At 44.0% G+C, this 22619-nt stretch overlaps 1 protein-coding gene across 1 annotated transcript in view; it reads right to left on the bottom strand.

The window, feature by feature from the left end:
* Positions 1 to 22619, bottom strand: part of sgcd (sarcoglycan, delta (dystrophin-associated glycoprotein)) — a 189023-nt gene that overhangs the window by 112391 nt on the left and 54013 nt on the right. Inside the window, exon 2 of the mRNA XM_069510192.1 lies at positions 18048 to 18146. The gene's annotated coding sequence lies outside the window, so the exon portion shown is untranslated. The remainder of the gene's footprint in view (positions 1 to 18047; positions 18147 to 22619) is intronic.

Below are 22619 nucleotides of genomic sequence, written 5' to 3'. Positions count from 1 at the left end.
CTTTCAGTCGCAGCTCCAGCTCATCGCCATCTCCACCCCCGACTTCTTTCATTTTCAGAAAACAGCCTGTTTCCCTGCGTTCGTCTCGTGATCGGATCGATGTCACTCTTTTCTTTTTACACTTTTCAAGAATACGCCGTCCATTACACAGGCCTCCGCCCAATTAGAGCAGGGACGTGAGTTAACGAGCGGGTCGGAGCAGGTTAATGAAGGGCGACGCTGAGCTGCTGAGAGCCGAAATTAAAAAACTCTACCCCCCCCCCCCCCCCTCCCCCGTCCCAGTGAAGTTTCTTTGGACGCTGCTCCCCCCCGCTGTTTTCATGTTAGTGATGTTTTGTGTTTGTGCCATCACAAATTATCACAAAGCGCCGGGCGGCTGCTGTGAGAGAGTGACGAGTCGTGTTTTATAGGCCGCCGTCAGCCCGCGGCTGCCGCAGCCTCCTCCTGCACACGACTTTACTTCCACCGTTTCATGCAAAGAAAATTAAATAACCCAGTTACAGCAGGAGGAGGCGAAGAGGCAGAAAGGAGCCAGAGCTGCTCAGAATAATTACTAATGGACGTGTTTATTGGAGAATTTTACGACTTTTACAAGTGATCCAATGGTTGTTTATCAGTTTAAAAGCGTCACCGCCTTGAGATGGTTTATTATTCTGAAAACACACAGTTTCTCACTGTCCTGTGTGTGTGTGTATACAAAACACCTAATTTTACTATCATGCAACTGCAGAAAACTGCCTGTGGTGTTTCCTCATACACTTTATTTATTGGCTTATTTATCGACTGTCAGTTTCAGCCCAGGGGGAAAATTTACCTCGTGATAAAAGTCAAACACGACGACGACACAGAGGAAACACGCAGAAGACGACGACACATACAAAAACATCTGGATGAGACTGCATGGAAATTATTATTTATGATATTTGTCATCACATCACATCTGCTGTGTCTCTCTGAGCCGTCTCACATCTGTACTCTGTGGCTGGAACGTTTGTTTCTATATTCAGGTGCAGATTTATTAAAAGGTCATGAGGTCGGATTAAGAGAAATGAATTAAAATCATTTTTTTATTCTCTCTTGTTTTCTCCCTAATTTAGTTATTTAAAATAAAAGTTCACTAAGAACAAGTACACTGGTCTTAACTTATAATATTTTGTTATATCTCAGGATGAAGAAGAGGAGGCGTACACGTAGAAGACGAAGACGTCCACTTGGAAAGACGAGGAGATTCCAGAGCTTTAGGTCAAAAGCACAAGATGGCGGACAGGAAGTGGAGACACGTTTATTTACAGTGAACCTACTGAACTTTTAGCTAATGATCCTTTTAAATTTAAATATCAACGCGTGGCAGCTTTCTCTTCTCGCATCGTATTTGCATGTTATAAAAGCAGCTTTAAATCCCACCTGCTCGTGTTTTTTCCTGAAAGTGAAAAGCTTCGTTGAGTTTTCGGAATCTGCCAAACATGTAAAACCAGAGTCTGACGATGCGCTGTTTGTCTTTTGATCTTTGGCATCTCTGCATCCGGACTCAGGTTTCTCAGTGATCAAAGTAACCTTCAGAAAGAGCTGCGGCGCTGGTTTGTAGCTGTTAGTAAGAGTGTGTTGTTCGCTGCGTGTCAGATCAGGGTCAGGGAAAACAACTCAAGAGAAACATCCGCAAATCCTCACACTCTCATGACAAGAACAAAAAACAGCTGCACAACAGAAACAAACCAAACAAGCAAAAAGAGCAAATGTTTCCAGTGAGAGACGGCGTCTGTCGGGGGGGTTGTAATTCTAACTGACACATGATTGTTCAACCTAAAAAAGAAGAAAAAGAAGAAGCAGAACTCCGACTCTTTGGGGAGGAGGAAGGCTTCAATTTCCTCAGAAGCTGCCGGCGCCGCAGAAGGACTCAGAAAACTCCAAACTCTGGAAATGTTTTGCGGGAACGCGGCCGAGAAATGAGCTGGAAACCAATCGAGCTGAAGAGGAGAGGTGAGGCGCTCACCTGGAGGGACGCCTGATACCAGAGACGGAAAAATTCACCTAGCAAGAAAACCTGGTCATCATTTTTTCTCTTTTCATATTCACACTTTGAAGTTCTCCTTCCTCTGAGGAGATGAGGTCGATAACGTTGATGGAAACCGACGCTGCAGGACGGATCTTTGTTTCATTTTCAGACAAACTTTCACTGAGAGTTTGAATTAAATCTGTGTGAGGAGAAGACAGAGGAGGAAAGAGGAGGAGGGAAATGAAAAGACTGAGGGGAAAGAAAAAGAAGAAGCCTTGGAAAGGAAATGAAATTATTGTTTGTTGTCGTCTTAACTGATAAACATAAATCAGCAGTGACGCCATGTTCTCTGACACTTCCTGTGTTTTCACGTCTGACCTGATTTCCCTTCAAACTCTCAAGTCTTCTCACAGTTTTTCTCCTCGTCCTCCCTCACATTTCCATCTAAACCTTTATTTCTTTCTCTCCCATCCTCCATTTCTGGGTCACTCTCTCTTTCTCTGTTTCAGTTCTGTCTTCTCTCTCTCTTTCTATTCATCTCTCACTCCAGCTAAGAAAGATTAAAGTGGAGGCAGAAGTCGTGTGTTAATGACCATCAGCTCATCCCGTGCTGGCAGCTCCACCATCTGCACCACCTACCTGCTTAATTAGTCCAGAGGCCAATGAACCCGACACACACACACACACACACACACACACACACACACACACACATCATGTAGCGAGGATAGAGGACGTTGCTGTGCAGTGGACAAGCGAAAGAAAATCCATGAATTCAGTTTTCCCTTGACCTTTAGCTGAAAATGGAAATACTTGTTAAAGAAAGAGGACATGTCAACATCTTACTGATCGTGTGTTTGCTCCGCTGCATGTGTGTTCGTGTGCATGTGCAGGGGCGGGGGATCGAGTGCATCTCACTTATTCACTGTGCAAAAGGTCGTGAGTCTGTTCGACTGCTCGGGGTAGAAGGATCTACCTGTGGGAGTTTCTCCTTTGGGTTATTAGAACTCAATCACCTGGTGAATCACCAACATATTAGAGTCGAAATGTATTTTTGTCGTTTCTGTGGCAGGAAATGTTCCCAGAGAAAATCACTGTTATCACGTCGGCAGTAAGCAAATACTTGTAGATTAGTTTTTTTTGCTCGGTCCCCTAACACCAGTGTCTTTTCCACCCTGGTGCACATATTAACTTTCCCAATTCATGCACCACAGTCTGAGGACTAGATCCAGGTAGACTGCAGAGCCCAAACCCAAATTTATAGATCTACAGATTTCTTATTTGTGTCTTAACCGTTGCATCGTTGTTCTGAGTCTCTGCACATGTGCACAGCCGCCAGTGTATCCAACTTGTCGGCCGTTTCACCGGTGCTCAATGCATCCTGGGATAGGTTGGCCTGACTAAGATCCACCCGTTCTTCAGGGCTCAGGAATGGAGGGACTCATTTGTCGTCTGTATTTAAAGAAGCTTTCACGGAATGGAACAACCTCATCGTGTCACTGTGACACAATCTGTCCTCAAATGCAGCCTCTGAAAAATGTGGCCACAGCTAAAGTGAATATAACAACAGAAGCATAGCGACCTGGAAAGACTCGTGGTCCAGCAAAGGTTAAACAAAGTTTGACAAAAGATTAACCTCAGAGTTCCTCAAGCTTCTCACCCACAAACACTCTCACAGGCTCATGAGTCAGCGTCCGCTGGCAGAATGAAGGCTGGTGATCCCCTGAGCGAGAGGAAGGAATGTAACAACTGAGAGATGATGGAGGGCGAGACAGGAACGATGAGCGGAAAGACAATGGGAGGAGGCTGGAAAATGAAATGATGAGCAGTGGGAATGGAAGAGACGTAAGTGGAGCGAGCGGAGCGAGAAGGAAATGGAGGAGCTTCTCAGTTTCTTCCTCTGAGGAGATTTACGGGAAAAAAAAAAAAAAAAAGCTGCAGCTCCAATCAGTCCCAATCCAGTGCTAATCCCTGCATGGCATTGTGGGTAAGTTACAGTGTGTAGGTGGATGAGACAACGCTCCCCCCCCCCACAGTGACCTTTAAGATGTGCTGTTCTGATCTGTCATGGCATTTCCTGTCTGACAGCATCTGTTCACCGTGTAACTGAGAGAATATTCTGGAGTCGCAGGTTCAGCGGCGTTGACAGACAGAAGGTCGACGGGAGCTTGCGCTTCATACTTCCTGTCTGCAGGTGAGAGGACGAGATGTAAACAACTCTTCAACCCTACAACTTCAGCCAACTGCACACACTGCTGCTCCTCAGTGCTACAGCTAGTGCTAAGTACTGCAGTACTGTTACTGCTTTGACTGGGGCTAATACTACTGCTACTGCAAACTATTACTGCTACTTTGATTCACTGTTGCTGCTGTTAACCTTTTTGATTATTGTTATTGCTAACTTGTGCCTCGATGCTATTGCTAACTCCTTTTGCTTAAGGACTCTTGCTCCTGCTAACTGCTGTTTCCATAGTTAAATACTAACTTCTTTTGTTACTACCTACAGCTATCACTACTAATTGCTTTACCTGGTGCCAACCATTGCTACTGCTACCTGCGGCCAATTAACTCCGCTGCTACCGCTAACTGCTCTTCGGAACCCTTGCAACTGCTAACATCTAATGCTATAGCTAAACACCACTATTGCTGTTTGATAACTGCTTTAGCTGGTGCTAACGGCTACAGCTAACTGCTGTTGTTGCCATCACTATAGCTACACATTACTGCTGTACCTCACTACTGATGCTGCCAACTGCTAGCACCGTTGCTGCTGTTAACCTTCGAAGCTAACCACTTTCAACTACTTGCCATTAACTACAGTGCTGTTGCTAAAGCTAACCACAACCGCTGCATTAATGTTCTGACTCCTGGTCTCACTAAAGACTGCTAACTTCTATAATTGATGTCAATTAACTACTATTTCTTTATTGCCCGTTGGCACATGCTGCTGTCAACCACTGCTGATGTGTTTGATGCTGCTAATTACCGTTGTTGCAGCCAATCATTAATTCTTTATTACAAGCTGAAAAGCACACCCTGGCTGCTGACATAAATGCGCTGCACTACAAAAGAGGACAGGACACTGTCTCTGGATCCCTCCACTGTTGAACTACCAGACCGAGTATCTCAGGCATCCACAGTCCGAGGCTTAAAGGCCCAGTGAAAGAGACGAAGTTGACCAGAACAGCCTCGTCTGGCCTTGCATCCTTCTGCAGGGGTGTTGCCATCGATTTAATTTCATTGGCAGAACATTCACAACAAGAAGACAAGTCATGTTATGCGTATCATTATTCATTGTACTTTTAATGTTGATTTCAGACTTAATATTCAGGAATAGCAAACAAAGTCAAGTAAAGCGAGTGACATTCAGTAAAGGTCACAAACTGGATGTGACTCCACAACCAAAATGAAGCTGCAAGGAGGATTCAAGATCACCCGTATTGATTACTTGTTTTAAATCAACTGGAGTGGTGGAGACGTCAATGTAGGGTCCAAAGGACAATGAAGGACAATTCATTCCCTGAAACAGAAACAATACTGTATTCCTAATGTTTTTACGACTGTATATATTCGGGGATAGTGAAACATACTGTGCAGTTGGTACTCCCAGGCTTGGCAAGCTCGCTTTTCCTTCTGGTATCGCTGAAGCCAAAACGAGGTCTGCCTGCTCTGCGTTCTGGGGTTTGCATTCCTGTGAATGCAAGTTATTTTGGATGCCAACATTTATCTCTTGGAAAGAAATATTTGAAATGAATGCTTGTGGAGCTCGGGCTGCAGCGAGTGTTCGGGTATTAGAGTGTTATCTGGGTTTAAAATACATCCAGGGGGGGACCCAGGGCAGCTGCAGCAGAGCGGGGGGGTGGGTGGGGGGTAGTTACTGCGGGACAGATAAATGTTTAAAATGCTGACAAAATGTTATTTGTTGACATTTACCCACAGAGGGCCCCAGATGTTTCACACATGAGAGGGTCGCATTCAACAGATTTGTGACTGGTGCCAAAGAGAGAGGAAAAAGTGATTAAAATACTGTCTTCAGCAAAGGGCACAGGCCAATGTTCCAGAGACCTGCAGCTAGTGCACATGAAACCAAACCAATTATTCCTGCCAACAGCCAGTCTCATATGAACAATGGAATATACAGAACAAGAGGATTGCAAATAAATCCAAGAAGAAATGTCCAGACAAGTGGTCACAAAGAACAACAACGTGTTCTCACTTAACTATTCTGTCTCACTATTTCTGTTTGGAAGGGGACAACACATCAGCAGTGACCAACACGTCTGTCCTTTTTACAGACGTGTTGGTCAGGGAACACAGATGTGGTCGGTGGTAGTTCAGAACCAATGAGGGGCGTAAAGATTCAATGTCTTTAAAACAAACCGTGTACGCGGGTGTGTACAGTCTTAGGGTTATTTTCCATCATGAGATAATTAAACTTTTATGAGTGTCATGGACCAGAATGGACACGTGATGTTTTGAAGACAATTACTTGTTTTATCTATTGTTTTACTTTCCCAAATTTGAAATAAAAGAATAATTTGGTGATTTACGACCATTTCGTATGAGATTCTATTGTGGTTTCGGTCTTGGTTTCAGAATGGTTACACCCTGACGAGCTGTTATTGTATATTAGTAACAGATTTATTAACGGCTTGTGGTTATGATCTGCAAAGTCGGGAAGACGGCGTGATTAAGAGTTAAACTGTAAGAGCGCTGCTGCTAGGCAACACCAACATGGACACTTATATCAATGTTACCGTCGGCGTCTAAGAGCCACAGAGGCAAACAATTCAACACGTTAGCAGGCGCGCAATTCAAGACATAATGGCCGAGGTAAAAGATGAAAACATTTGATGAGAGCTGTCATAAAATTATGATTAAAAACAATAAAATAAACTTCCACGGTCTCCGACACATGTCAGCAAAGCACATCACGACTTGTGAACGTGGTCGTATTTGATGAAATGGTAAAGTGCTTGCAGAGCTACATTAGAAGAATTCTCTTTCACCAGTTTCTGAGGGAAATATCTGAGTGTTTAGCAGCTTAACGCTCAATATTTGCCACCAAATAGTCTCTAACTGTGTCTGAATCTTCTTGGTGCTGATGGTTCAGTGGATTTAACAGATCTCAACATAATCAATATATGATTATACTTCACACATCACAGCGGAAACACTGGACACAATTCTACTTAACAATCCAGTGAGACGTCGAGTGAAAACATGATCAATGTTAAAAGTGGCCTGAGAGTCATTTGTGACAGAGACCGATCTGCTGCAGACGGAAAATGGAAAAAGAGTGAAAAGTAACAAAGCAGCCGAGTGAAAGTAGAAAAGAGCGTAAACGCTGGATGGAGTGAGAGAGACAGCAGAAGAATGAGTGATGAAGTTAAGAGGAAGAAAGCAGAGAAGATCACAAATGATAGCGAAAGCACAACAAAGAACCCAACCCTGCTGCAGGGGTTTCTGGGAAAAAAAAACGCATCAATATTCTCTTTCTTTTCTCCCCCTCCACCTCTCTTTCTTCCTCCTCTCCATCCTTCATCCTCGGGATGTTTTTCTGACTGCGAGCTCGGAGGATTTTATCATTCTTCTCCCCGAGGGACTTATTCCAGTTTAAAATCATTGATACTGATTACCCCGGGCCCTGTCGTATTGATTTTTGAGATTTGTTGTTGGCCGACTCCCTAGCAGAGGTCCCTGGCCCCTGTGTCCACGAGCTGGCAGTCATTTGTTAAACACTCGCCCCGTCTGACAAGGGACAGGCCGATCTATGGGCCAACACACACACACACACACACAGGTTGTACATAAACAAACTGGACTCACAGAATGTGAGCGGTTTGATAGATGTGTTGATCTATTCTATAAGTTGGTTTACAACATTTAAGGTTCTAGTGGTGACACAGCAAGTTGACGTGACTTCACAGAGACAAAGTTTAACCCTGAACTCTGTGACAGAGGCTGAGTAAGACTCCAGGAGACTTCGGACAGCGTCTCACGAGTCGGTTGTCGCGTTAATTGAAAAATTCCATCAAGTATTTGTGGACAAGCAACACGAGGAGATGATGACAAGGCAGCTTGAATGTAACTGGAGTGACTGGCCCTCAGTAGAGCAGGTTCCTCCAGCCAGGATCAGCCCCTTGATCCAGATCAACACCAAACTCCGGGGATGAAACTAAACCTCACTGGCAGAGGCAATTCTGTTTCTCGCACCATATCAGGAATAAACTAGCAAACAGCCTAGTGAGGACTCAAAGTATCGTACATTTACTAATTGGACAAAAATAGTTACCGTAGTTTTTCTTTGCCCCAGCAGTCGTTCGTACCTGCAGACAATTTGAAATTTTAAAACAGAGAGAAGACGTTGCAGCAGCAGCCACTGAAGCCCTGTTTTCTCCTGTTATTACCCAACTCAGTGAGTTCTCCTCACTATTTGACCTTCATGCACGGATCAGTGAAACCAGGCCAGCTCCCTTCGCTCGTTACTTCTTCCTCGCTGCTGAAGGAGATGCAGAGGAAGGAGAGCGGAGTAAAGCAGAGAGGAGCGTTTGTTTCACAGTCAAACGAGGTTAGAATCGACCACATATCCTGAGTACGTTTACCTCGAGCTGTGTCTCGGCTCAAGGGCTGGATCCACCAGAATAAGGATGAAGGAGGGTCCTTCAGACGACGAGAACGCTCCATCACGTCTGCCCCTCACCCCTGAACTGGTGCTGCATTCAAGTGCATTCATGTTTGTCATCAGGCAGTTTTCCTCCAGTGGCCAACGAATCATAAACACGAGTAGTAAAGTGACAAGGTCCGGTACGAGCTGTGAGGATTTCTTTAAGCACATGATGGACATGTTATGTCCTCGTAAAAAGGGGACAGCATTGAACTAAGACCCTGTTCAGACCTGGTAATAACATCCGTCCTGAGACACATCTGTATTAGACTGAAACAACATCACTGAGCCTCAGCAAAGACAACTTTTTGAGATCTCCTTTAAATTCTACGATTGACTGAAACCACACCCTGATCAGAAACCTGCTAACGAGGCCCCGTGCAGCTAACACTTCCAGAAACTTAGCAGGTGAAGACCAGAACGTGTAAATGTGTATGATGAGCCTGGACTGGTGGCCCGAGTTTGCACTAAAACTAAACTACTTTACTATCGGGCCCCAAGGCCTGTTTAGCATTGGGCCCCCAAAGTCCCTTGAAACACAGTTGGACAGATCCCTCATTGCGATACAACTGGTATTTACATTGAGAGATACTGTAGATTAATAATGATTAGAGCACAGCTTTGTGAGTAATAAAAACCAACTGCTGTTGTATATTTAATGTGTATTAATATTTGATTGTGTTTCTTTGTTGTGGCTGTCAGATTAGAGAGCGGAGGAAAATGCAGTCATTAGGAATAGTTCAGTGTTTTTCAGCTTTTGCACACGAGTGTGTTTCTGGACACACACGACAGCTGAGGGGCCGAGAGCGTCGTGATGCAGAGGTCGAACCTCAAACGTGTTTCAGTCTCAGCGACGAGCACAGTGTTGGAACACGTGTGCAGGGTGCAGAGTGGACGGCCTCATGGTGCCTGAGCAGAGAGTTAAACAGGCTGTAACAGATGCACAGGGTTTGTTCAGAGTCGTCATCGTGATGCTGATGTGCTGTGCGAGGTCAGAGGAGCAGAAAGGGACTCTCCTGGGAGCAGCGTGACCTAAACCGCCCGCATCACACCACAACCTGCATGACTAATGAAAAACAAGAATAACGAGCCAGGTCTTCCGAGTACCCAGCAGGCATCTGGTGCGAGACCGCGTGGGGCCGGTGTTCAGGGGGTGACACCGAGAAATAATGATAATACGAGGTTTTATTTTTTTAATAATTTAACATTTCTATTGTTAAAAGGTGGAAAATGAGTTCAGTTCATGTCACATCACTGATCTGGGATTCTGGGTCACGTCTCCATCTGTGACTGTGCAGTTTTTAGACAAATGAATAATTTCCCACAGGCACCTGAAGGCACCATCAACAAGGATTTTTGTCCATGAACCAAACGGCTGCTCAGGAAGACGACGCCTCATCATCCACGGTTTTTAAAGCAGGTTTTTAAATCTGTAAAAGTGATGAATGCACTGAGGAAAACCAAAGCTTCTGCTGTTGGGTTGATTTCTGTTCATCTGCTGTAACGCTCGTTATTTTAACCATATTAAGAATTTTTTTGTGAGACATTTGCAGGTTTCTGAAAACAAAATGCTTCGTCTTTACCAATTATGATATTTTTATGATCCGCAGTAAAAGTTTCCATCTTTTTTAGAGATAAGACGACGCAGGGAACAACACATTTTCTGTGTTAACATTAAAACTGAATGTTTAGAGGAGCGAAGCTGTGACTGAGCTCGTCTCTTTAAGTGATGTGAAAGTTTTGTCTTCACTTACGTTGACGGATGATCAGCCTGATGAGGATGTGAACGAGATCATCATGTTTATTGGTAATTTAGCAGTTTTACAGTTTTAATGAAAAACATTCTTGATGAAACGAAAAGAACTGAGATGAATCCGTCCCAGTGAATAAATGATCCTTTCACCCAGGTGAAATAATGAGTTGTTGTGTTTGTGCATGAATCATCAGATATCGCTCATATCACATAAGTCTGAAATATATTATTAAAGTTCCAGTCTGCATTTACAACGATGACGGGACATTGAACAATCTGAGGACGTCCAATTATCTGCAACATTATTATATAGTTTTATCAAGTCTGATCTGAGTCATTCATGATTTAACCAGCACTAATGTCCTGACGTGTTCCTGACGTGTTCCTGACGTGTTCCTGACGTGTTCCTGACGTGTTCTAGAGGTTCTCCATGTGAGAACAAATGTCTCTTTACCTGCAGCCTCCGAGAAAAATATCTGGACAATGTCAGACTGAGGATAAAGCAGGAAAATGTCTGGAGCCACTTCAGCTTCAATTTTCCAGAGTTCATGTCCCAAAACAGCTTAAAGCCGTTTGCGCTCTAAAATTCAAACTTCCGGCTTCAGCTTCAGTCTGAATGTAGCTTGAATAACTGCAGCTAAAGTGAGAGCTCAAGATTTCTTTGTTGCTTTTGTGGCGTCAGAAACACAGAATCAGACTCAAAGTCTATTCATCACTGATGATGGTGAAATATTCTGCTGGATCAAAAGAACGTCGTCAAGAGTGAATATTGTCTGAATGTCTGTGTGACAAAGGGACAGAAGTTGGTAAAGAGACGCGACGGAGGACAAAGGAGAGAGACGTGCTGACAGACAAAGACAGAAAGATAATAAGAGTGAAACAGAAAGAAGCTGAAGCTTTGTCCTCTTTTTACATCATGATAACGATCCCACGCTTCTGTGAAAGACATCAGTGACGTTAACACTGAGATACAGATGTCAAAGGATTTCAAGTGGGTTTTTGGTTTTGTATTTTTTGGATCAGAATCTCACTCAGAACTGAATCTGCCTCTAAAGCATTGTCCTCCGTCACAGGAACGTGTCATCGGGCAGCGTGTCAGTCATTTATTTTACTTTTAAATAAAAAGAATCTGTTATTTACCGAAGAGTTTATGTGTATTTCTCTCCGGATGCTCATTCTCTTCATTTCATTTCATTTCCATGTCGTTAACGCAAAACAGTAATAAAAAAACACCTCCTCTGTGAATGAAACCTGTTTCTTCTCCTGCGTCTTCGATTATGATCAAATCAGTGACAAGAGAAGATTTGAACAGAATTTGAACGTGTTTGCATGTGTTGACTTCTGCAGGAAATCTAGAGGCTAAGCTGCTCAGGCTGGTGGTATGAAGACATCTTTGTTCCGTGCACTGTGGCCGATGTGATCAGCCCACATGACATTTCTATGACCTCATTTACTCCTGAAATGCATTTCCACCCCCAACTGGAGAGAAGCTCACAAGCGTTTTTTTTTCAAGATAAACCATTTTGGGTTTATCGTTTCTCGCTTAGAAATCGTTTCAGAATCAATCGTCTTCGCACTGAAACTCACGAGTCGACCTCAGCTCACCCGTGAAGCTGCAGTTTGACATGTCCAGCGCCATCTTGTCTTTTTGGAACCAGAAGTAACCATATTTGGAGGAGGAGGGGGCGGAGCCTGACTGACTGCTGTATCCCTTTACCGTTAATTTGGATGCAGATATTCACGTGTTCATGAAATCGTCATCCTGCAGACGAATGGAGATGAAGAGTCGATTGCGGACATCATCAGATCCCTCGGATGTTCTTGAATCTGTTCACAACTGTCAGCATCATGTGACTAAGTTTGAAAGTTAATCTGAGCAGTTCAGTTGTCACAGTGGACCGTGTTCGGCCGACAGCACATTTGTCATCGTGGCGTGTGGCCATGCGGCCTCAGACGCCCTGATGGATTGTGGGACAGAAGGCCACGATGGTGGTCTGGGATCCAGGCTCTGCATCCCCCCCACCTCTTTTTTCTTTCCTCTTCTTCTCGTCTTCCTCCCCTGAACTGGGCCGAGAGCAACATGGGCCTCCGCTCTTTTCTGTCAACCTCCTTCTGCCCTGAACGCTGTCGATCAGAAACCCTCTTTTCTCGTCTTACTTCCCTCGTCTCTCCGCAAGTCTAACAAATGAATCTAACAATAATCCAATTACATTTTCTTGCAGAAAAGATTCAGTGCATCATAAAGTCTCATATTCACCGCGTCACTAAGCTCCTGGTTTTTGGATTCCTCAAGAAGAAAAACCCGAAAAGCGAATAAAAAAGTTAAAATCAAAGAAAACTCCAAACTATGGGTGTTTTGACTCTTAAACTGCAGCTCAGTGAATCTACATCAGAAATACTCTAACATTAAAAAACGGATATTTTTCCTCAGGCTCAATCAGTTTCCCTGGAAACATCCAAGAAGCTGTACAGATAAACACTGTCAGTGGGTCTGAGATACAGAGACGCTGGTGAACCGACGCCAGCTCGTTGAAAACCTGTTCAAACTGGAGCAATTCTCCAAACGGCCTTGTTCTGATTTTACACAGTTAAAGTGGTTCCAGAAGTGAAACATTTATATTTAAAGGAGACATATGATTTTTCCCACGTTTCTTTCCTCTGGCGGGTTATTCACGTTTAAAGAGAAGCCGTTACACACCTTGTAAAAAACGACTGCCTTGTCTACACTACTGCAGATATTTTTTTAACGGATATTTAACCCTGAGTTCTCACAACCTTCTTTTTCCTGAATATCCAGACAATAACACAAAAACAACTACAAATGCTCAAACAAGCAAACTGGGTCCCGTAGGTGGCGTTATCCATCAAATCCTACAGAAGAGTGATGTGGATTAAGAAGTATTGGACAAGACAGACGTTTTAAAATCTGTTCTTTCTTCATTTGAGTGACTAAAACGCTGTTTGTTTGAGGATGAGAAGCTCAAACGCAGAAGAAAAAGCTTGTTTTTGCAATAAATTTGCATTAGAGTGGACGAGGTGTCCGTCAAACCCGCGCTGCCTGGACACAAAATCATTTAAGTGCTCGGAGGTAAAATCCAATCAGCACCTTAAAGTCAAACTTTGAAGAGAATAATTTTGTCTCGAATCATATGAACTGTCACAATTCTCTCTCAGATAGAATCACGTAGCTCAAGTGGAAGAAAACGTTCGACCTGACACGGTAAGATTTCACCCATTTGAATAATTAAACCTGGTTAAATTGAGTGCAAGCGGGTTTGACTACCACTTCACCCACGAGTCCTCTCGGCCTCGAACACATTTCCTCAAAGCTGTCACTGCTTGACTGTCAGTTCTGCTTTGCTTTTATTTCTCGCTGATGGGAACAAATTGCTGAATGCCACTCTATTGAATCCCTGCATTGTTCGCTGGCCGCGGTCAGGGACTTTTCTTTTAACAATCGTATACGCTCTCTTTACTCTATATGAGCTTTTACTCTTAATTCCTGCTGCAGAGAAGCAGAAAAAATCCACTTTGTCCTCCTCTCTGCAATCTGCCTGGTTACTCAAACGCTTCCCTCCCTCTATATATTCACGCTCGTTGCAAAACGCCGCACCGTTGGTCCAACTTGGCTCATGTCACCGGGGCAGAGAGTTGTCCTGGCACAGAGCGGGTTCACAGATGGTTCACTGCAAGCTATGAATATGCTGACATGAAAATACAGGACGAGACCGTAAACCCAGCGGAACAAGGTCGGGACGCGAAGCACCTGCTGCGACAAGCGGAGAAAAAAGAACAATCGTTTAAACCTCCACAACGTCAGCGTGGTCAAAACGAAGATTGATGTTATGCAGCGTAATTAAAACCTCTGGTCGCACGGAGCTGACAACCAGCTTCACTGACAGGAAACTGCTGAACAGAGTATAACCAGGACCACCACCACCACCACCACCCGCCTACCGTACTTCATCACTTATTCACAGTGAGACCATCTGGACTGCGTCACTGCAGCAGGAGGAGACTCAGAGACAATTCCTCACCTGGGCCCCATCCGGTCCCGGTCATCCAGAAATCACATTTTCTTCGCTGAACATGTGTTTAGAGGAAATTTTAAATCACTTCTCCCGTGGAATGATATGCTGCAGTTTTTCTACTGGTCCAGGGGGACAGTGGGGGTAACACGTTCAGGGCCGAGACGGGTGTTCAAACCCTGATCTTTAATATAAACATAACGAGGAGAAATATGTTTTAGTTGATGAGGAGATATTGTAGGAAATTGCTAGACAATTTAACGTAAACTAATTTAAAAGTCGTTCCACTGTGTCTCCGTTTTCTCCCATTGAACAAAAACAAAGCTGACACATCTCGGAGATGTTGACGCCATCTTGTTCTTTTAGAATCACATGGAGCCACAGTTTGTGCTGCAGCGATCCAGAGCCAGTCTCAGCTGTCAATCATGACGTCTCGTTTTTTTGTTTGTTTGATCGATGCCCCATCTGTGAACGCAATGGAAGCATGGGTTTATGATAGCCCACCACCAGGGGGCGATCTAGATAACTCTCATACATGTTATTTCAGATATTTCTTGGCCAAACTGGATTTGTCACGTGCGTTTTTAAGATTCATGCGTCTACAGATGCTAATTAGCATTTTGCCTGAATCTGGCACATTGAGATTCATGATTTAACTTCTGCGTTCCGTCCCTAATAATTAATTAAATACAAGTTTTCTATCATTTTTCTTTCTTGTCATTGGGTCGGTTGTTTTCTTTTTATTAACATTGTGAATCGGACATTAGACGCCTTTGTGCTCTGCTATCAGTCTGTGTTCACGTCTCTGTGTTGTCACGTTAGCGCAGCAGCTTCACAGAACATTTTCTCTCCGTCCGCTTCCTAATCCTCTGCTTTTCTCTTCCTCCCGCCTCCAGCACAATAAAGCATCATTAAAGTGATAGAAATCGCTGTGTTGCACGTCGCTCTCCGTGAAGAAGGGAGGGATGAGAGTGTGTGGTGAAGGGGAGGAATTAGAAATGAGCCGACAGGAGGGAGGTAAAGATGAATGGTTAGTGCGATTATTGTGTTTGGCTTTTGTTGAACACACGAGTGAACCTGAGCTGAGGCAGGAACGACACATGCTCGTCTCTGACGCAAAACCCAGCAGAAATCTGTGACAGCCAATGAGAGCGAGCCGGCCGGGGAGCGTCACCAATCAGGTGACGACTAAACACAACGACACGTTTCCAGCTCCTGCTTCGGAATTTAGAAGTTTATTCCGACTTTTCTTAGTGTGCACAAGGAAACACCGTGTTTGTTCGTGAAGCCCTCGTCCAGTTTGTCTTTTCGAAGATTAATCAACAGTAACACGTTTATACGACGCTCGTCTCACTTTGCTTCTGACCAAAGTTACACTGGAAACTGTCTTCACAGCCAAGTGTAGTGGACCATCTCGTGTTCACGAAGAGCAGCCGCACGCTGTGTAAAGACGAGACGGAGCCCGAGAAAGGATAGAGGCCCGAGAAGCTGCTAAGCTAATGGGTCGGAAAACAAATAAACATCATGAGGTGAGAGGGGGAATAAAAATGAATGAATTCCTTCCAGGGGTCAGGTTATGCCTCAGTGTGTGTGAGTGTGTGTGTTTGTGTGTGTGTGTGTGAGTGTGTGCGTCGGTTAATGAACCCTCCAGAGCTGAAGCCCCCTCCACTCTTTCACAAGATCATTTTACAGCTGCAGTGAATCTCAGAAAAAGCCATCAGTGTGAGTCTGAGTGTGTATAAAGGCATATGTGTGCTCCCATGAGGTCGTGTCGGCTTGATTTATATGCAGTGTGTGTGTACGTGTGCGTGTGTGTGTGTGTGTGTGTGAGAATACGAGTGACCTGAGATGGCGCCCTCCCATTTCACTGCAGCGACGCTCTCCACACCAAAATAGAAAAAGACAAAGTGAAGAACAACAACAAGCTCAAACCAGGGCGACAAACTGAGTGTCAGCGTTCTCTGAAATTCAAATACAGAACAATCTAGAAGTGTTGTGTTCACTCATCCAGGAGACAAAACAAGCGACGTGACGTCCCACAGGTTTTCTCAGCTGCGTATCAAACCAGCGGTGACTTTACTTTTACTGAATGACTTTCACTTGATTGTTTTTTACTTTTAATCCATATTTTTTAATTATTGTCTTTGATTCCAGATTTTCTAATTTAAATCACATCGTATTAATTCACTTGTTGCCTCTGGTGTTTTATATCCTTGTTTTTATTTCTCTCTCGCTGAAAGTTGTGTGGAAAGCTGCCATATAAAAAAATAAATGATTAATATTATCATAATTATTATTATTGTTGATGCCACTGTCTGTCGCCTAGCAACAGAGCCCTGGCCTGAGAGGATCCACCCACTGGAGCCGTCGTCGCTGTGGGTTGAAAGAATCGTTTGTTGGTCACATTCTTTAAATTCAGCCTCTGGACGGAGACACAGCTCTCGTGTGGACGCAACTTCCACGTTTCTTCATTTTCCACAGCGTTTAACTCGAGAAGCAAATAAATAAATATTCCTTTGAGGGGAAATCTGTTGTAATGATCATTTTGAACTTAATTCCAGCTGTGGGTCTGCTGCTGGCTGTGGTCATTCACTAATAGATGTTTAATATGAGGTCATTCTCTGCAGCAGATGGGAGGGAGGAGCAGAAAGAGGAAGAGACGTGGAGAAAAACTCCTCAAAACCTGTGAAGATGAAGCAAAACTCCTCCTCCTCCTCCTCGTCTTCTCCTCTGTCCTCTTTAATCCAGAGCTTTGGGATATGTTCAGCTCAATCATAACGTCTGGGTTCGTCCACCGGAGCAGCTGCAGGTGAAGCGCCTCTCTCGATGACGCTCGACAGGAGTTTAAAATAAAGCTCAGAGGAAAGTGGCACTTGGTGCTTCTGCACGTTAGATCTTCACACTGAACGGGCGCAGCTCAGCCTCGAGAGATCTTTTTAAAACCAAGGTTGAAAACAGAGGCTGAAATCCACTTTACACCCACAATGCATCTCTGCTTCATGCTGCAGCTGCACTAACACACAGCTATGATGAAGAGTATTATCTCTTTTATATAATGGACCCATGTGCTATAAATACCGTGCACAGACGATAAATAACTAACCGGAGAACAGTCACCCACTCGTATTATCATTAGCCGGCGTTGTAATGGCACATTAACGGCCATGTTGGCCGCTGCCCCTCAATAAACACAAACAGCGGCACTCGGGCTCCGGCCCCTCGTCACCCTGCAAAGGTTAAGTGGGTGGAGATAATGGATGAATAACCACAGTTACCATTTCAAACCACATGAATCTTCAGCTCAGCCTGAAACATGTGAAACTAAACTTTGTTCTCTGTGAACCGGGAAACACACGTGAAGCTGCGTCGTCTCTGTAAGAACAGTTAGTTACTGTGCAGAGCTTCTGTTTGATTTAATTAATGTAAACTAGATTTAACTTTACTTAAATATAAGAAATTGTTGTTTTCTAGTTTAAAAAATGTTATTGCAGCTCTTTGCTTAATATCTAATCATCACCTGAACTGAAACCTTAAAGATGAAGAGCTTTGTGTGTGTGTGTGTGTGTGTGTGTGTGTGTGTGTGTGGCTGGATTGACAGAGACTCACCAACGCCGCAGCAATATCACAGGAAATCCAACTCCGGACTGTTGTTGAATGTCATCCTGTCTCCCATGAACCTCCTGACGATGTCCTCCTGCACGCCGCCTGATGAAACAGAAAGGTCATTGAAGTGATGTTAAAAAATGTTTCTCAACATTTACCCACAAAGTCTTTGAGAACTTTCAAAGAAAGTTTCCGTTGGCAGGTGAAGGCAAAACCATTAAAGCGGCACCGGGTTGAAACATTTGGAGGTCGTGATTAGACGTTAGCGCTCCGCTGTGATGAGCGGGAGCGAGGAGGGGACGAGGGACTTCAGTTAATTAGACTTCGGAGGTGGTTTCTTTTCCTTTGTACACGAGAGGAAGCCAAGAAAGAACTGACACCAAAGAATGCAAAGTAAGAAAATAAAAGATTTAGAGCTCATGTGTGCTCAACCTTGGAGACACGAGTGGACGACTCCACCTGTTCGTTCGCTGCACGAAGCCACAGGAACTAGTGGGGGGGAGGGGGGAGCTGTTCACTTCAGTTATTGTATTTTCGTCTTCTGATGTTTGTTAAGCTGCAGTTTAACTGAACATTATTTACCTCACATTTATTTTGTAATTTGATCCCTGGATTGATTTTCCAGCTCATTGAACTCCTTCTTCAACTCATAAAGTTATTTTCTTTATTTCTATAAAGTTTGCATGAAGCTGCAAAACCTCTGAAAACTTTCAGTAGCGCAGGAAGCCTCATTTATCTCGATGCCTCTTCAACATGAAGGATCCGGAAACTTTCTAACTTTGCTCCACTGTTCGGTGACAGCGTCCCCATCGGCTCTCGGAGAGCGAAGCCACCGCCGAACGCCACGTGGCTCGCTCGCTCTTTTGTTCCTCTGTTCAGATATAACGAGTTTAACAAGAAAAGTCTGTTCCTTCTCTTCATATTCTGTGATTATCGTCTTAATGAATATTAATTTCCTACGAGGCCGGAGCTGCAGTGGTATCTGTTACCTTAACCATTAAATATTGAATCACAATCTTTATTACTATTGTTTCTTCTCATCTCACTTTTCTCTGCTGGTGCATCACAGCGTCAGAGAAACTCTCCAACTGTATTAAATCTTTGCACCGAGACGGTTAATAAGTGCGACTGTTATTAATCTAACTAGTTAGAGACGGCGGCCATTTCATCTGCAGAAATCAAACTGTAATTGCTTGATTAAAATTCTGTCATCGGATTACATCAAGCAGTATTTTATTGTAATTACATTATGACCACACAGAAAAGTGCGGCGCAGCAGATTTCTTTAATTTACTGTGATGTCCTTCCACCGCTCGCAAAATTACGAGTGACAGTCGGACTCCACAGATCCGTCATCTGAAAGTGCGAAGCGCCGGCGGACGAGAGACGCTGATGACAGTCAGCGCTTTGAAAATCTCAATTCAGCTTTGATTTTCGCTCTTTGGTTCAGTTTCCTGAATAAATATAAAAATTGATTTTTGACCCTCGCTGTTTAATATTTACAACAATCCATCATTTATGTTCTCCATCTTTGTTTTAGCTGCAAAGTGAAACAGGTCACTGCGGCTAAATGACGACGTGGATCCTCGTCCATGTTTGCTTTTCTTCTTTAGTCACGTTTGATCACAGGAGTTTCTGCGAGATCCTAAATCTCTGGAATCACCGCAATCATTTCCTGCAAGTTATAAATCCTCTAGTTTGCACCGGGCCTCGCCAGATTTCTCTTCAACTGTTCGCTTTACAATAAATGTTCATACCTCATAGTGTTATAGTACAATATAGTACAATACTTGCTGACGTGTGCAAAACACACAAATCAAAGCAGTTTAATGCCAAAAAATTGCGTGGTCACAGACCAGCAGTCACTGTTCCACACTCGGAACAGCCACACAAACAGCCTCCCTCCTGGCTGGATTACTGGCTGGCTTATAACGCAAGCCGCTGATTTATGGTGTAATCTAGTTCAGGGAGGAAGAGCTTCTCACACTCTGAGGCGAGCGAGCCACGCCGACCTTTGGCGTTCTGCTCAGCTTGTCAACGAACGCTCCGCACCACGAGACAGAGAGCGATACTGAATGAGAATGAGCCGAGCAGGTGAATCACAAAATTTAACTCATTCGCGCTGAATGGAGGAAGCGTCAGAAATAAAACGACTGAATCAACAACAGAGATTCTGGAAATTCAACATCGACCGCGAGGAAAAATGAATCTCATGGGAATCTGTCGTCATGGCGATGTGCATGTGTCGCCATCTTGGAGACCAGAAGTAACCATATTTGAAAGAGCAGTAGGTGGAGCTTGACTGACATCTTAAAGACACGCCCACTTACACCTGCACCCATCGGACGGTGCCAGCTGTCAATCACACTGAGGGATCCACCCCCCAACACATCCGCACTGAGACATAAACTCCTGAAGACAATGTTTATAGAAACTACCAGAGGAGACGTTTTCTATAGAAACTACCAGAGGAGACGTTTTCTACAGAAACTACCAGAGGAGACGTTTTCTACAGAAACTACCAGAGGAGACGTTTTCTACAGAAACTACCAGAGGAGACGTTTTCTACAGAAACTACCAGAGGAGACGTTTTCTACAGAAACTACCAGAGGAGACATTTTCTATAGAAACTACCAGAGGAGACATTTTCTATAGAAACTACCAGAGGAGACGTTTTCTACAGAAACTACCAGAGGAGACGTTTTCTACAGAAACTACCAGAGGAGACGTTTTCTACAGAAACTACCAGAGGAGACGTTTTCTACAGAAACTACCAGAGGAGACGTTTTCTACAGAAACTACCAGAGGAGACGTTTTCTACAGAAACTACCAGAGGAGACGTTTTCTACAGAAACTACCAGAGGAGACGTTTTCTACAGAAACTACCAGAGGAGACGTTTTCTACAGTAACTACCAGAGGAGACGTTTTCTACAGAAACTACCAGAGGAGACGTTTTCAGTTTCAGGATGTGGAGTTCATTTTTATAAACATTGAGTTGGTAGCTAAGTGTAAAATGTGAAATACTGTGCCTGGTAGATATCGTCGATATTACAACAAAAATAAAACTACCTCTGTAAAAAAGCATCTCGAACGTCCTGAGTCTTTATAGAAGACGACGTCAAGAGTTCCTCGTTATGATGAGGAACATCTGGAAACACAGTGAACCTTTCTGTGAACGTTTCTGTGGCTGCAGATGAAAAGTGACTGGATACAGTCGTTATGTAAATACTGAGCGGCCTAATCGCTGACACCGTCTTTCTAAATGTGGAGCTCACACTCAGCCGAGCTCTTCACACTGACACTCGCAGACAAATTTATTGGAGTTTGAAAGTGCTGATAAATAATCCAATTATTTATTTTGAGCACAAAATGGGTCGCGCTGTTTTCTGGAAATATTACTATAAATATTTTTAACTGCCACCAGAAATACTGAAACTGCTTTCAGTGCGTCTCTTCTGAAATTCTCCAAATCTTCATCCGTCCTTGGGCCGACCCCGTATGAGTCGGAGTCTCCCTCTCAGCCCCTGGACACTCGATGTGACGAGCGTCGGCCTGACGCCATGTTCCTCTAACGCTGAGTTGGATTTCATCTCTGTTTGAACGTCTCCATCTCTGAACCGTCTCGTCTCTCGTGATCACTTCCTGCCAACGTCCGATCCGCCTGCTGATTTGCAGGATTTGGTGTTTGTCTGTTCCGGCGTCCAGCAGATGTAAAACTCAAAACTTCTCTTTTGGAACGTTCAAACTTTCTCTAGCTTTGCCTCAGTGTCGATATTTGGGTCGATTTACTGAACTCTGCATGTTAAAATAATAATAATTAAACTTTATTTCAAAAACAAGTTTACAAAGTGTTTCACAAACATAGAAACAGAAGAAGACGCAGTGACGTGGTCCTCAGCTCATCAGTGCTCTGACAGACTGAGATCTTTGATATGAGATATTACACCACTTCACAAGTGAACGGACTTCAACCCGAACATCTGTGTTGCCACCACCCTGAACTCCGAGACGTTCAAACTGCAAACACCTCAAACTTCATGAACTCCAAGCTGCAGCAGTCAGCAGCTCACACTCATTAACCCGACGAGAGGATTCAAACTCATTCTTCTTTCTCCTTCTAATCGTTCTCTTGTGTTTTGGCTCTTGACATCTGATGCACACGTCCTCCGACATCAAATCTTCACTTCGGTAAACACGACCAATTTGACACATGTTAATTTGAGGAGATGAGAAGCTCGTCTCTAACGAGGAGTGCCTTTGATTGAATCAAAGCCAGAAGTGGGTCGGACAACAGTTTGTTGACAGGTGAGTGTTTTCTTCGTTCCACAGGACGAATCAGTATTTTAGCTTCTGTAGTCTTTGTAAACTCTTATCTCTGTGTGGGTGTTGGATCCATGCTCCTGACCTTAGTTTGAGTATCTGAGGTGATGTCTTACTTCCTCTGAAGGATTCTCCATGTTCCCTGGGTTCACCCGTCACTGGGTTTGGTGATATCCGGTGTAAAGGTGCAGCCAACGGACCAAAGTTCAGTCAACGGACCAAAGTTCAGCCAACGGACCAAAGTTCAGCTCCGT

This window comes from Paralichthys olivaceus, chromosome 15 (genome assembly GCF_024713975.1).
Source record: "Paralichthys olivaceus isolate ysfri-2021 chromosome 15, ASM2471397v2, whole genome shotgun sequence".
NCBI classification, from domain to species: domain Eukaryota; kingdom Metazoa; phylum Chordata; class Actinopteri; order Pleuronectiformes; family Paralichthyidae; genus Paralichthys; species Paralichthys olivaceus.
The sequence above is the reverse complement of the archived record's forward strand: the minus strand, read 5'-3'. Positions and strand labels throughout refer to the sequence as shown.